General features: G+C 45.4%; 1 protein-coding gene across 1 annotated transcript in view; it reads right to left on the bottom strand.

The window, feature by feature from the left end:
* Nucleotides 1-12,442, bottom strand: part of LOC119387505 (sodium/potassium/calcium exchanger 2) — a 261,407-nt gene that overhangs the window by 73,340 nt on the left and 175,625 nt on the right. The gene's annotated exons all lie outside the window — the stretch shown is intronic.

Raw genomic sequence — 12,442 nt, 5'->3', positions numbered from 1 at the left:
TTATGCATGCAAACTCAGACGACACGATTCTTTCATATCATGTCTGGCGATTAACGAAGGAGTTTTGAGTAGGTTGTCATTGTGCGTACGACGTGGAAAATCACAGAAAATGATGGAAAATGTCTCCGTAAGACATCAACGAAGGTTTTGACCACGTTTCCGGTTTCGTAACGTATTGGTGTTTATCTCCACGAGAGTCTTGCCATTACTACTGACAATTATTTCCTTATTATGCGAATGGTGACCAAGGATTCTTGCGCATGCATCTATACGCGAGGAGAACGCTTTAAGAGTGTTTTCGGTAGTTTGGAGGTAAGAATGAAAAGCGGTGGACAAAATATGGTCGCTTCGACAATGAGTCGATGGATCATTCTCCGCATGTCAAAAAGCACGAGTTGTTGCGTATCGTTACATCATACGGCGATACAAATAAAGCACACACTTTTTCCGAGACGCGACCTGTACCTAATGTTGTCAGGCTTCTTGTGATACGTAACCTTCTATGTTAAACCGAGGCACCTTATATGACGTCACAGTTAACGGAAACCAGCACTCTATTACGTAGGAACTCTCGGATAAGTGGGCTTCTACACTTCTCGAAAACGACTGAAATATTAACCTGTGGCAAACAGTCGCCTGGGTGTTCGATCTTTCAGAACTTCATCGTTTTGTCTTCTTTCCCCATCACTCCGTTTCTTTTGTCCTCTTCAAATATATAGGTAGCAAACCGGTCGCATTCATGGTTAACCGCCTTCCATTTCTTTCAGCCTTCTCTCTCTCTTTCTCTCTCTATCTGTATCCGCTCATGCACTTGAAGCAGGTTACTGTCAAAGGTCGAAACATTGTGATGAGCCTCAAAAAGCACAATGTTCAGGCAATCCCGCATTGCGGCGCTAGTTTCGTGGGGTGCGGGCGGCAGAAAGATACGGTGCTCACGACGCTGAAAAGTGCACACACACGTGCCGCCCTCATCGATTTTGACCGTAGTTAGATGACTCCGATCCACGCTTTTACGTTTTTCTCTTTCTCCTTAAAAGGAGGGAGACGCGAGAAAAAGAAGTAAAAAGGAAAGTCGTCCTCAAACCCAAGTGTGTGTCTGAGTCGGGCGTCTGAGAAACGAATTGAGAGGGAGAAACGACCGCGAGACGACTAAACCCAGTAGGGAAAAAAAAATACGAGAGATAAAGAAGAAAATATGGAACCGGGGAAAACGGCCACAAGAGTGCGGCCGAGTATGGATTCCAGGCTCAAGCCTCGGGAAAGCGGCGGAGTGAGCTCTGCGACTTGGAAGGCAGCCCAAGTGCCTTCTTCCAAACTTCACGCTACACATACGTTCCCAACTTTTATCCTCGCTTTCTGCCGCTTCGCTTTAACTTCTCTTCCGCGACTCAGTTAGCAGCGCCGGCTTCGCCGCCGTGTTGCCGTTCTAGAAACTCTTTTCTTTAGTTTCGCCTATCTCTCCCTCTCTCCCTGACTTCCAACGCCGGTTTCGACATTCATTTCCTTCCTCAGGATAGCAATTTATTTCTCTTCACGATCCCGCCCCGCCTCCGTTCCTCTTTACTTCTGTACCACGCGCGTTGATGCAGAGGAAAAGACTCGAGGAAAAGATAAAGAAAAAGCACAAAGGGCGCCGCTCGCTTCTCGTGAGAACGTACATGTTGCGAGTCATACCCCATTTTTTTTTTTTTTTTTGCGCTTTCGAGCGTTGATTACACAGCACCCGGCTTTTGGGCGACGCTGTAGCGTTTCTATTATACATGCAAGCCACGTGTCGGCGCGAATGCCATTTCGGTCGCTGAGAAATTCCATCTCTTCTGGCTTCGTTTTTTTTTTTTTAATGTCGCGACCTGTCTGCTCCGCCATCTACCCTTGTTGATATAAACTCCATAATTCATCCCCCATTTTTTCTTTCCTTGCTGAGCATACGCCACCGCTGACACATTTTATCGCTGACGAGATCTCGCCGGCTAATATTAAAGTGCTCCCGTGTGGTTACTTGTGATGCCTAAGACATATGATGTGTTCCTTACTGGGGTAGGTGTGTTCTTCTTGTCTCAGTGTTTGTTGCGCTGCCTTTTCTTGAAGTGCTTACTGTATACATTGAACAATGCCACCCTCACCCAGCGTCACAGAATCCACAGGATCGCCTCTCGCGCCGTTCTCGCCTCTCGTCGAGGCTTATTTGTAGTAGTTGTGGTAGTAAAAAATGAGTTCTATACGACGGCCGCTTTTCAAAGTGGAGCGGCGAAGCAAGCTAGCGAAAAAGAGGCGCCGAGAAAACGGGGCTAGACCGTTAAAATGGACGCAGTCGAAGTGGTGCCGTGGTCTCCGTTCTCGTATGTAGTGGTTCTCTTTTGATTATGCAAAGCAGCACTACGCCGTACTGTGTGATTCAAAAGATCAGCTAAAGAATGAATGGTGCCGAAGAATGTCACAAGACTCAAAAGAAAGAAAAACGTAAAATTGGCTGTAAAGGTTGCCTAATCGTAGCCCGTTTCAGAACAGTGAGATAACGTCTCGGAGCAATGAAGCCAAAACAACCACGCAAGAAATGAGACCCGTTCGAAACCGCACGGAAGCTGTCGGGTGCAAACGCGTTCTCTTTGTTGCGGTTATTTAGAAACAGCTTCTGCTCAAACGAAAAAAAAAAACTAAAGTGATAACGGTCTAGTTTTTGGGAGAGTGTCTTTTGCACGTTACGCGTGCTATGATAAGTGGTGGCGCCTCTTTAAGCATACTTTAAAAATACGTTCTGGTAATCTTAGACCACTTGCTTCAACTTCGCACGTGCGCCTGTATACCGTGTCACGAAGGGATAGTAAAGGCCGTCATAACGGAGAATGCATTCACAAGTTATGCGTTCATTTAACGAACACTAATGTAGTACAATGTAATACGTTAGTGCAATGCATTTAAAATAGAGAAGACCTTGCTCTTCAGCAAATGTATAAAGTTGAGTTTCTTTTTCAAGTGAAATATTGCCTGGCGTGTGGCGTAATATGGATTGTTATCAGCGGACATACAGTCATCCGGTTTACAGGTGTCATACTTTGGCTGTAAGGGATAGTGCGGCATTGGGTGAATACTGCTCAGTATTCACCCACCATATTTAAGTGTGGGCTGTAATGTATTTGTTTGCGTTCAACTGTTTTCCAAATGAAATTTAGAAAGAAAAGCGTGATTTTTGTTTAACACCGCCTTTCACGCGAGAATCCACATTGAGATTTTATTTTATTTTTTTCGAGCCTTGCGCTTCCTGACAGAAAAGAAAAAAAAAAGTGCTGCATACGCCTCGACAACCTAGATTAAAGATATTCCGATTCAGCATTTAGTTGACGAGAAGGGAATCTTCGTTCGTGCCATTCCAACAATTCTTCCGCAGCCGAAGGAAATGTAATCGTTCCAATCTGCTTCTCGCACCCAGTCACGAAAAATAGCTGGGCTCCCATTTTATCTTATGGCACATATTTATCTTTACGAGATTAAGGTTTTCATGTACGGTGTCATATTTTGTTGTTCAGTAGGTGTATTACGTTGTTTTGATCAGGTCGAGTTTCAAGCCGCTTTTTCACCCTTTTCTAAATATGTCATTTTTCGATATTTGTCTGCGATAAACTTTTTGTTGATCTTTATTATGACTCATGCATGTATACTTTTGTCTCCTCATTATCATTTCTTTCTTTCTTTCTTTCTTTCTTTCTTTCTTTCTTTCTTTCTTTCTTTCTTTCTTTCTTTCTTTCTTTCTTTCTTTCTTTCTTTCTTTCTTTCTTTCTTTCTTTCTTTCTTTCTTTCTTTCTTTCTTTCACTAAAACAAAGTATCAGTCATTCTATTCAGCAGTAGGCATGCTGAAATGCACACTGTAGTCGCACAGCAGTCGCACACTAATTAAGACCGTCCTCTCAGCTTAAAATTGCCCTACAGTAGGCGCAAAACACTTGATTTCCGTGCTTTCTTCATAAACGCTCTTTGAAGTTTCCTTATTCCTTAACCTATCAAGTTTTGGGCTTCCTATGTGTTAGCAGCGAATCAATATTGTCATAATCTTCTTTCTGTTAGCGTCCACTTATAGACGAAGGCCTTCAACCACAGACGCAAGAAAACCGGGCAACACACTGGGTTTGTGCTCTCCGGTGCTCTTCTCTGTGATTCCATGTGATTTTTTGTTGTGCATTTTTTTACCAGTGAACCGTACTTTCTTCGTCGATAAATTCCTACCAACTAGTTCGAATTTCTGTCGTTTAAACCTCATTCTACTGGTTTTTTTTTTAATCGTTAACTGTAGTGAACCAACGAACGGTCTTTCTTAAGTTAACTGCCTCACTGAGGCTTTTTCCACTTCGATTTTTCTCCATAGTCGAGTCTCGAACAAGCGAGAAAATTTGAACACTATAGTGCGAGGCTGCGGAAAAAAGTTAACTCGAGGCGTAAAGAAAGTGGCTCTAACCGTTCCTATAGCCGTTAGCTTTTGACTATAAGTTTCCCGGAAATTGGCCCGGTGATATTTGAAGAGACACCGCTGGCCTTGGCTTGCGTGTTTGACGGTTCATTTTTTTCTTCATTTACTATACCTTTACAGGTTCTGCCCTTAGACTTGGAGACTTCGCCGTGAGTTGCGAATGTCGATAGAAACGACCTCGCGATACCTGGGCGTTACGCAGCTGCAAGTGACAGCTTGTATAGCAGCGAGCAGGCCATGCTGAAGCGATCGGTACGCTCTTTGACGGTTCCTAAGAAGCCCTGCTTTAAGTATACACGCAGTATTAACCACCCGTCACTTCCGGTGGCATGTTAGATGCTCCTGCGCCCGGAACTTATCGTACTTCCTGTTGATTTTCTTGCTGAAACTGTTTTTTTTTTTTTTTCAAGACGATATTAAGACGATAGTCTTTCTTGGGGGACTTAAACGCAGAAATTTTGGTCTGTCTGTCTGTCTGTCTGTCAACCTATTCAGCCATCCGGCCAAAGGTAAACCACTGCCGAAGGCCCAGCCATCTTGAACTGCTGACTAGGTTCATACGTGTGTACATTGTCGATCAAAAAGCAAACATTAAGCATATCTGAGGCGCCACATCACTGGGTAATTATTAGGTGGTGTGTTCCTTTAATAGAAAATACATAGATACGTAATTCTAAAGACCCTAGTTTCTTAAGCTGCGCTGAAAATGTGACGCACCGACGAAAGCCCTCTACCACGGAGGAAGGAAAGAACTTTCCTATCCGTGGCCTCTGCACATTTCCCGACGTATTGCGAGATGGCGCCCATATCTCACGCAGCGTAAACGCAGCGTAGAGGGAGAGTTACTGCATATGCTACCTTTATGTAGCAGAGTTGGGCATCTGTCTTCCAAACGCCGCTAGAAACCATGCGTTGCGGAGAAGCTGACGCTGGGGCCAATTTTTGTATTCCTCGATGGCCCCGCTGCAGCGAACTGGATTGACACTAGTCATTCACATCAAAGTAAATCACCGGCCTTCGACGCGCCAAACATGTCGACCGGTGACCCGGTAGGCATGTCGCCTGCAAAAACGGAGTGAGTCTTCGCGACATAGCCATGGCTGCTAGCCAGACCTATGCGCAACTCTGCTACCCAAAGGTAGCATATACAGTAACCTTAACGCAGCGCTCCTCTATCGTCTTTCGACGACATTTGCAGCGAAGCACGCAGATACGCGGCCAATTTTTTCCTCGTTATTCATACTTGTCACTTTTATAACAAAGTGTAACGAAAGATCGTAACGATGACATAAACCGTTATCACTGGGAGTGGGGCCATCTTGCAATCGACGCAGCATACTAAACAAAATGCGAGGACGAAACAGCCAGAGTTGTATGTTCTTGACTACGTCTCCCGTCTGGTCTCTCTCTGTCTCGACTCGAAACAACAATGTGTCGGCGAGTGTGACTCGGTGTCGCTTTCGCGGAGTCCTTCCGAGTCGAAATGGAAGCTAGCGCTGCTTGCGATCTTTGCGGCAGCGAGAAAACGGTCAGCCTCGCTCTCTGTCGCTGTCTTCCCTATACAGCCCGTACATGACGTCGCTAGTGACAATGTCGGCCTGTCCTGACACTCTAAAAATAAAAAAAAGAGTATGTGTGACTCCTTTCGGGGAGTCTTGACTTGCCACATATATGACTCTTTAAAGAGCAACGTTAACTCTCTCGTGGTTCACACGACTCTCCGAAGAGAGTATAATGGTATCAAAGAGAGCTGACGTGCTTTTTTAAAGATAGCCATATACGTGGCAAGTCAAGACTCCCCAAAAGGAGTCACACATGCTCCTTTTCTTTTTTCTTAGAGTGTGACGACAGGCCGCTTTCGGTGCAGACGTTTCCGTAATTCCGACCGATTCAGTCGCGGCACCAGAAGTGGGTCAAGATATTATTGACGTTTTTACATGGCTGTGACTTATTAGAGAGGCTATAATTGTTACTCTCCTTACCTACTATTTATATACCATCAGCCGAGTAGGTAATTAGAGTAATTATCATTACTCTGATTACCTACTCTTTTTTTACACGCCTGTTTCTTGTCTCCGTACTTCGTTCCAGCTTTCTTTCGCTCTTTCCCTTTCCTCTACTGTAGGGTAGCAAACCAAAACATTCTCTTTCACTTAACCTTCCTGCATTTTCCTCATTTGTCTATCTCGCTGTCTTTTTGCATTTTCATCGTCCACGCTTCATTTATGAAAACAAACAAAGAAAATGCTCTTGTCTCAGCTTCCTGTTTCGAGCAGCGCATCGCGTCTCCATACTTTTTTCTACAGTGACGGTCGGGGTTTCCGGAATTTGTTAACTGCTTATTGGGTCGCCGGTTCTGATTCTTCAAGTTGTAATGAGTTACGTCTTTATTATTTTTTTCTGTCTTCAATTGCTGACAAGCAGCAGCTTGGTACAGAAAAAAAGTACAGCAAAGCAAGCATCAACCTTCGTACAGAACGAACCCCACTCGGGTCAGCTGCGGAGAACAAATTGCGCCGCTAATCTCTGGCGACACTTGTCCAAATCCTTCGTTAATCCTTTCTAATGTCTTTACTTAAGCAATCCATCTGCGGAAGCATTTCGAGCGCAGCGTTCCCTTTCATCATCCCATCTCTTTCTCGTAAGTTCTTATCCTCTCAGTAATAATCCTGCTGGTTCCTGATACTGCAAGTTTGTTCCGCAGACGCGACGGTTTCCCGACTTTGCTTAACAGTTTCCTTCTGCGCCGTTATCTTCCTACTCCATCTCTCCAACTATCTGACGCGCCCTCCTTGCTTAAGCTTACTTCGCAGTTGCCCCGCCTGATAGTGGTGGTAAGACTGCGCCCTGGAACGCCGGATGGGCGAGAATTCAATTACGACAGGCAACAAAGTACGAATAGGAAACGAGTTTACGGCCATTGAGAACCTTATCATCGGTGGACGACTTTGCAGGCTATTATCAGCTTTGTTTACGACTTTGCGTGCGTCTTCATAGGTTTTCATTCACTTACTGTGTCTTTGTTTGTTCTTTCATCATGTGATGAGCAAGAACAGCGTTCATTCTTAGTGCTATTTCCTTGGCGTTGACGATGGTGACTTCTCTTGACCATAGTTTTGTTCAAGGCGTAGTGTTGTACGCTACGAACAAACGGCGTAGAGGCATTTTGCGCTGCGGCACCGTTTTGAACATGTTCGAACATGTTCGAATGAACATGTTCAAAACGGCAGCACCAAGCGGGGAGGTTTACTAGGTTTTACCTTCCTGCTTTCATGCTTTCATGTTGAAAACGAAAAAAAAAAACACAAAAAAACGCGAGCAAGACAGACTATAGAAAGACGAGAGCAGGAGCGCTGTATTTCTAGCCTCGTTAATTCGTGTCTCTTACGATGTTGTTAAACGTTGATATGTATTGCCGATTTGCTCAAGGAATTACTTTAAGCAACTTGGGCTAGTTTGTTGTAGTTCCTATTTACGCGGCACTGTGTTTCGTGCCCCTTCTTTTCTTTGTCTTTGTGTGGGTGCCCTGCGGTTCAAATATTAATTACCCTCCCTACCTTCCTTTGCAATTTCTCTCTCTCCCTCCCTCGCTGTCTTTAGCACTAATCCGTTATCTCTCTCTCTCTCTCCTTCCATCCACCCAAAACACAACCTACACACACACGCACATGCTTATGGCTTTGCGTAGCCTAAGCGACGTTCACGTATAGACCGGCCTTACCAGCTGTCGGTTTTTAAAGTTCACCACTCGCGCCCTCGTTTTCTTGTCCGTACCCGCTGCGCACGTGCTTCATTAATCGACTACCGTTCAGCCAATTATCCTTATCTCAGCCTGCAGGGTCGCCGTGACGGCGTTCATCGTGCATATGCACGCGCCATAGTCGACCGCGTCAACCGTTGTCGTCCTTCTTTGCTTTGATTTTGTTTTTCTCCTGCTTTGCAAAATCACGGGATCATGCTCGTCGAACATTCACCTCTCCTCTTATTTGCATAATCACCACCGCCCCCTCTCACCCTCTGCTTCTTATCTCCTACGATACTTCGGTCGATACCGAACAGTTGCTGTAGAACGCTGTCAGTCAAGGCTGTGACCCACAGGAGTGCGCTGGTAGGCCCGCGACAAAAGAGTAATCGATATCGGATGCACGTGCCGCATGTCGAACGACACACCCTATGTGCGGGGCAAGGTCTTTGATTAAGTTGCGCAAGAATGTATTTAACTAAGTTTTGTTCGAGGTGAAACGGGAAGCACATTCGCAAACAAAGCGGTCGACGTTGCACAATATCCGCGTGTGTTTTTTTATCCTTCTCCGATTTATTCGGATGCCGCGATACTCTCTTGTTCTCTTCTTATTGCTGACATATCCTCATGGGGCTAGAGAATAACGCTTGTGGTTCGCTGTCGTTTGATATTCTTCGTTTACTAAATGCTTAACTTCGGTGCTTGCTAAGAAAAAAAAACAAAGGAAAGGGCGAAGGCTCCAGGAAAATTGTGAAACAGCGGGGCTTCTGAGTAAGCGAGATCAAAGATAGCGACTTTTGTGCGAAGCAAATAAATAAACAAAAAAAGCTCGTTCTAACTCGTGTACCTGAGGAGTGCAGGCCTCCCCTAAAATAGCAGATTTTCCGAACAGCAAAAGCGTAGCAGGCAGTTATAAGAGCTGCAGAAAATTACCATGCAAATAAGGAGTGTGGCTTTCTCTTTATTTATTTATTCGAGCTTAATCATTTGATTGGCTGACTCAGTGGTTGTATCTAATTCGGTGCGTGGACACCTTAATCTTTCGGGACACAGCAAACACAATGGACAACTTGTGGGAATATCCTGCGCAGGCACTATAGAGCGGTATTTTCGAACCAAAGGTGCTTATCTGGACATCCCATAATTTTGTAAGCCAATTGCATCCTCGTTGACTGTCGCCACTTCGCTTGTATTTCTTTTTTTTAAATTATAACACAGCCTAAACGACTGACCAGCGGTGAGGAATGCACGCCTAAGGCCGCGTTATCGCTATGTCGTGAAACACATGTGACTAGTGACTAAGACAAACTCGGATGGTCGTGAAGCGGTAAATATCGCCGACATCGGTGTATGTCTTGTTTTTCCAACCAGATTTTATAGTTCGGCCCTTGCGCTGAGGACGGCACTCGCTGTTGTGCCGGCTGTCTACTCCAAACCGGGCAGCGTTCTTGTGGAATCGTATCAATTTCTTATTAATAATATCTGGGGTTGAACGTCCCAAAACCACTATATGATTATGAGGGACGCCGTAGTGGAGGGCTTCGTAAATTTCGACCACCTGGGGTTCTTTAACGTGCCCCTAAATCTAAGCACACGGGATGCAAGCATTTTCAGTTTCACCTCTATCTAAGATACGGCCGCCGCGGCCGTGATTCGATCCCGCGACCTTCGGGTCAGCAGTCGAGCGCCATAACCACTAGACCACCATGGCGGGGGGCAGCAATTTGTTCGTGCTGTGAAAATTATTGGGAGTACGCCGTTTCCCGGTTGCCTTCCTTGAAATTCAGCATTTTTTTTTTTCGATCTTCGCTTTCATCACGCGCAGAGGCTCGCTTTTTCTTTTTTTTCTTTTTTTTTTTGAGCTGTGCATACTTATTCAATGCTTCGTTTCTTTCAAAAATGGGTGGTGTCGATCGACTGAACATCTAGGCTGTTTTAGATTCTACTTTGCTTAACTGTTGCCTGTGCAATGAACGTCAAGATTGTGTCGCTCGAGAACAGTTAACAAAAAAAAAAATACGCCTCAATTTCTATTGAAAATTCTGCCTGACCCAGAACACGAGGACGCCACATGACGGAGAATCGAATACGATTCTCGCGTGCTATCATTTCATTGCGTATAGCACTTCGATCCGTAACTCAGCCCCCATTACGCGCGATTCCCACGAATTCGCCGCCGTATTGTTTTCGCGCTTTTTGCTCCTTTTTTTCTGTTTTCTTTCGCATGCCCACGTGCCCCTAAACGAGCCGGCATTATTGGTATCTTTGTCGGTTTCTCATTTCGCGGGCCTTTCTCACTCTTTCTTTTTTCGGTCTGTTCTCTTTCTCCAATATCAACTTTCGCCCTACGCGAGCTCTCGTGCCTGGTCTCATACGAAATTGCTTATTGACCCAACGACGGGCCGCCATGACTTCTGAAGTCGGCAACGGCAGTACATAAACTAGCGTATACGCGTATAGAGCAACGTCGCATGAAACACGAGCGCCGTGAATTATGACTCAACGAAAGCGTTACCCGCTCCCGCACACACACACACACACACAAACACACACACACACACACACACACACACACACACACACACACACACACACACACCACACACACACACACACACACGCACACACCCTTCCGACTCTAGTGGTTCATGACAACATTGGATTTCGTCGTGTTTTCGCCTTTCTGGCCTTAGTCATTTCGATTTCTCGTGCATTAGATCTTGTTTTTTCGTTTTTCCTTCTTGCGTCGCACTTCATCTGCGAGCGCTGACAGGGATGGGCTTTGAGCGCCGTGAAACAAGAATCACGCGCAGGCCCCTCGTATGGGTCGGCAGTGTACATAACGAATCGAGCTGTTGACATGGTCCCCAATTTAATGCTCGCGTGAGTTTGCTCAATAAAGCATGCGCGAGCGGTACAGAGACGGCCCTCGGATGAACAATGACCGTGGACTCATGATGCCAATTAATATATACGCGCGCTTAGACGAGAGCACTGGGCGTTCTTCAGCGCCGTGCAACGACGGGAAGTGTTTTTCAGTGTTTTGAGTAAAACGTCTAAAAGCGTGTGGGCCTAGAAGCAGGCTTAGAAGGTGCGAACTTTGTGAAGTATTGCAAATGAGAGCAGACGTCCGCAATGAATAATGAATCACTTTCGCACAAGTGCTTTTATGCTGCTTCTTTTGCTCAACTATAGTTAGCATACTCGGTCGGTACAGTACATTGTAGGCTCACGCTTCACATAAACATGCAGTGGTTCAGTTAGTGCTTTCATAGCGGTTTTTAAACGCTCCAATGTGTGTTGGTCGAGTACAGTTATGAACACACCCGTCGTAATAGCACAATCGGTGACAGGGGCACTGTTTCGCTGGGTATTATAAATGACATCTGGGGTTTTTACGTGCCGAAACCAGGATATGGTTATGAGGCGGGCAACAGTGGAGGAATCTGAAAATTTCGACCATTCCGTATTCTTTATGATGCACTGACGTCGCGCAGTACACGGGCCTCTAGCATTTCTCCTGCATCGAAATGCGACCACCGCGGTCGAAATCGAACCCGCGACCTTCGGGTCAGCAGCCGAGCGCCGTAACCGCTGCACCACCGTGGCGAACGCTGTGTATTACACAGTGCGACTTCTAATTCAATGTTTCCAAAATCAGACAGGAGGAGGAACATTTCGCACAGGAAAAACTTCAATACCTGGCTGCACTTAAAGTATTCAATCAGTATTCGTATTTGTGCTCTCGAGCAAAGAAAAATTCTCCGCGAATTTCGAGGCGGTGCGAGCTACCGTCAGGCATCAATATTTGTAGCCACGCCTCCCAAAGATAATCTTGTACACCGCCACTAACAGCAAAAGAGGACAAAGTAGCCGCCTATTTCATTTCTTGTGGATTTGAATACCTTTTGATTATAAATATTATAACCTGGCACATGCTGTCGAGCTCGACACGACGCCCGTTATTATAGACGTGTTTCACATATGCCGCGGTCGTTTCTGGCTAACGCTCCCAGAAATACGATTCAGAACACATGCGGCAATACCCTATAAAAAAATGAACGGGAGGGATGCACCACCACTCCAGAGTAATATGACGTTCATTATTACTTCTGAATATATCCTCTTTAGAAGATGTTGATGCCCTTATACAACGCCGGGTACTCCGTTTATCACATAAAATACGAAATAGCGAAGTCAGACTTGGAAAAAATAACCACGTAAAATCGCACCTAAAGAC

Source organism: Rhipicephalus sanguineus, chromosome 3, assembly GCF_013339695.2.
Source record: "Rhipicephalus sanguineus isolate Rsan-2018 chromosome 3, BIME_Rsan_1.4, whole genome shotgun sequence".
NCBI classification, from domain to species: domain Eukaryota; kingdom Metazoa; phylum Arthropoda; class Arachnida; order Ixodida; family Ixodidae; genus Rhipicephalus; species Rhipicephalus sanguineus.
The sequence above is the reverse complement of the archived record's forward strand: the minus strand, read 5'-3'. Positions and strand labels throughout refer to the sequence as shown.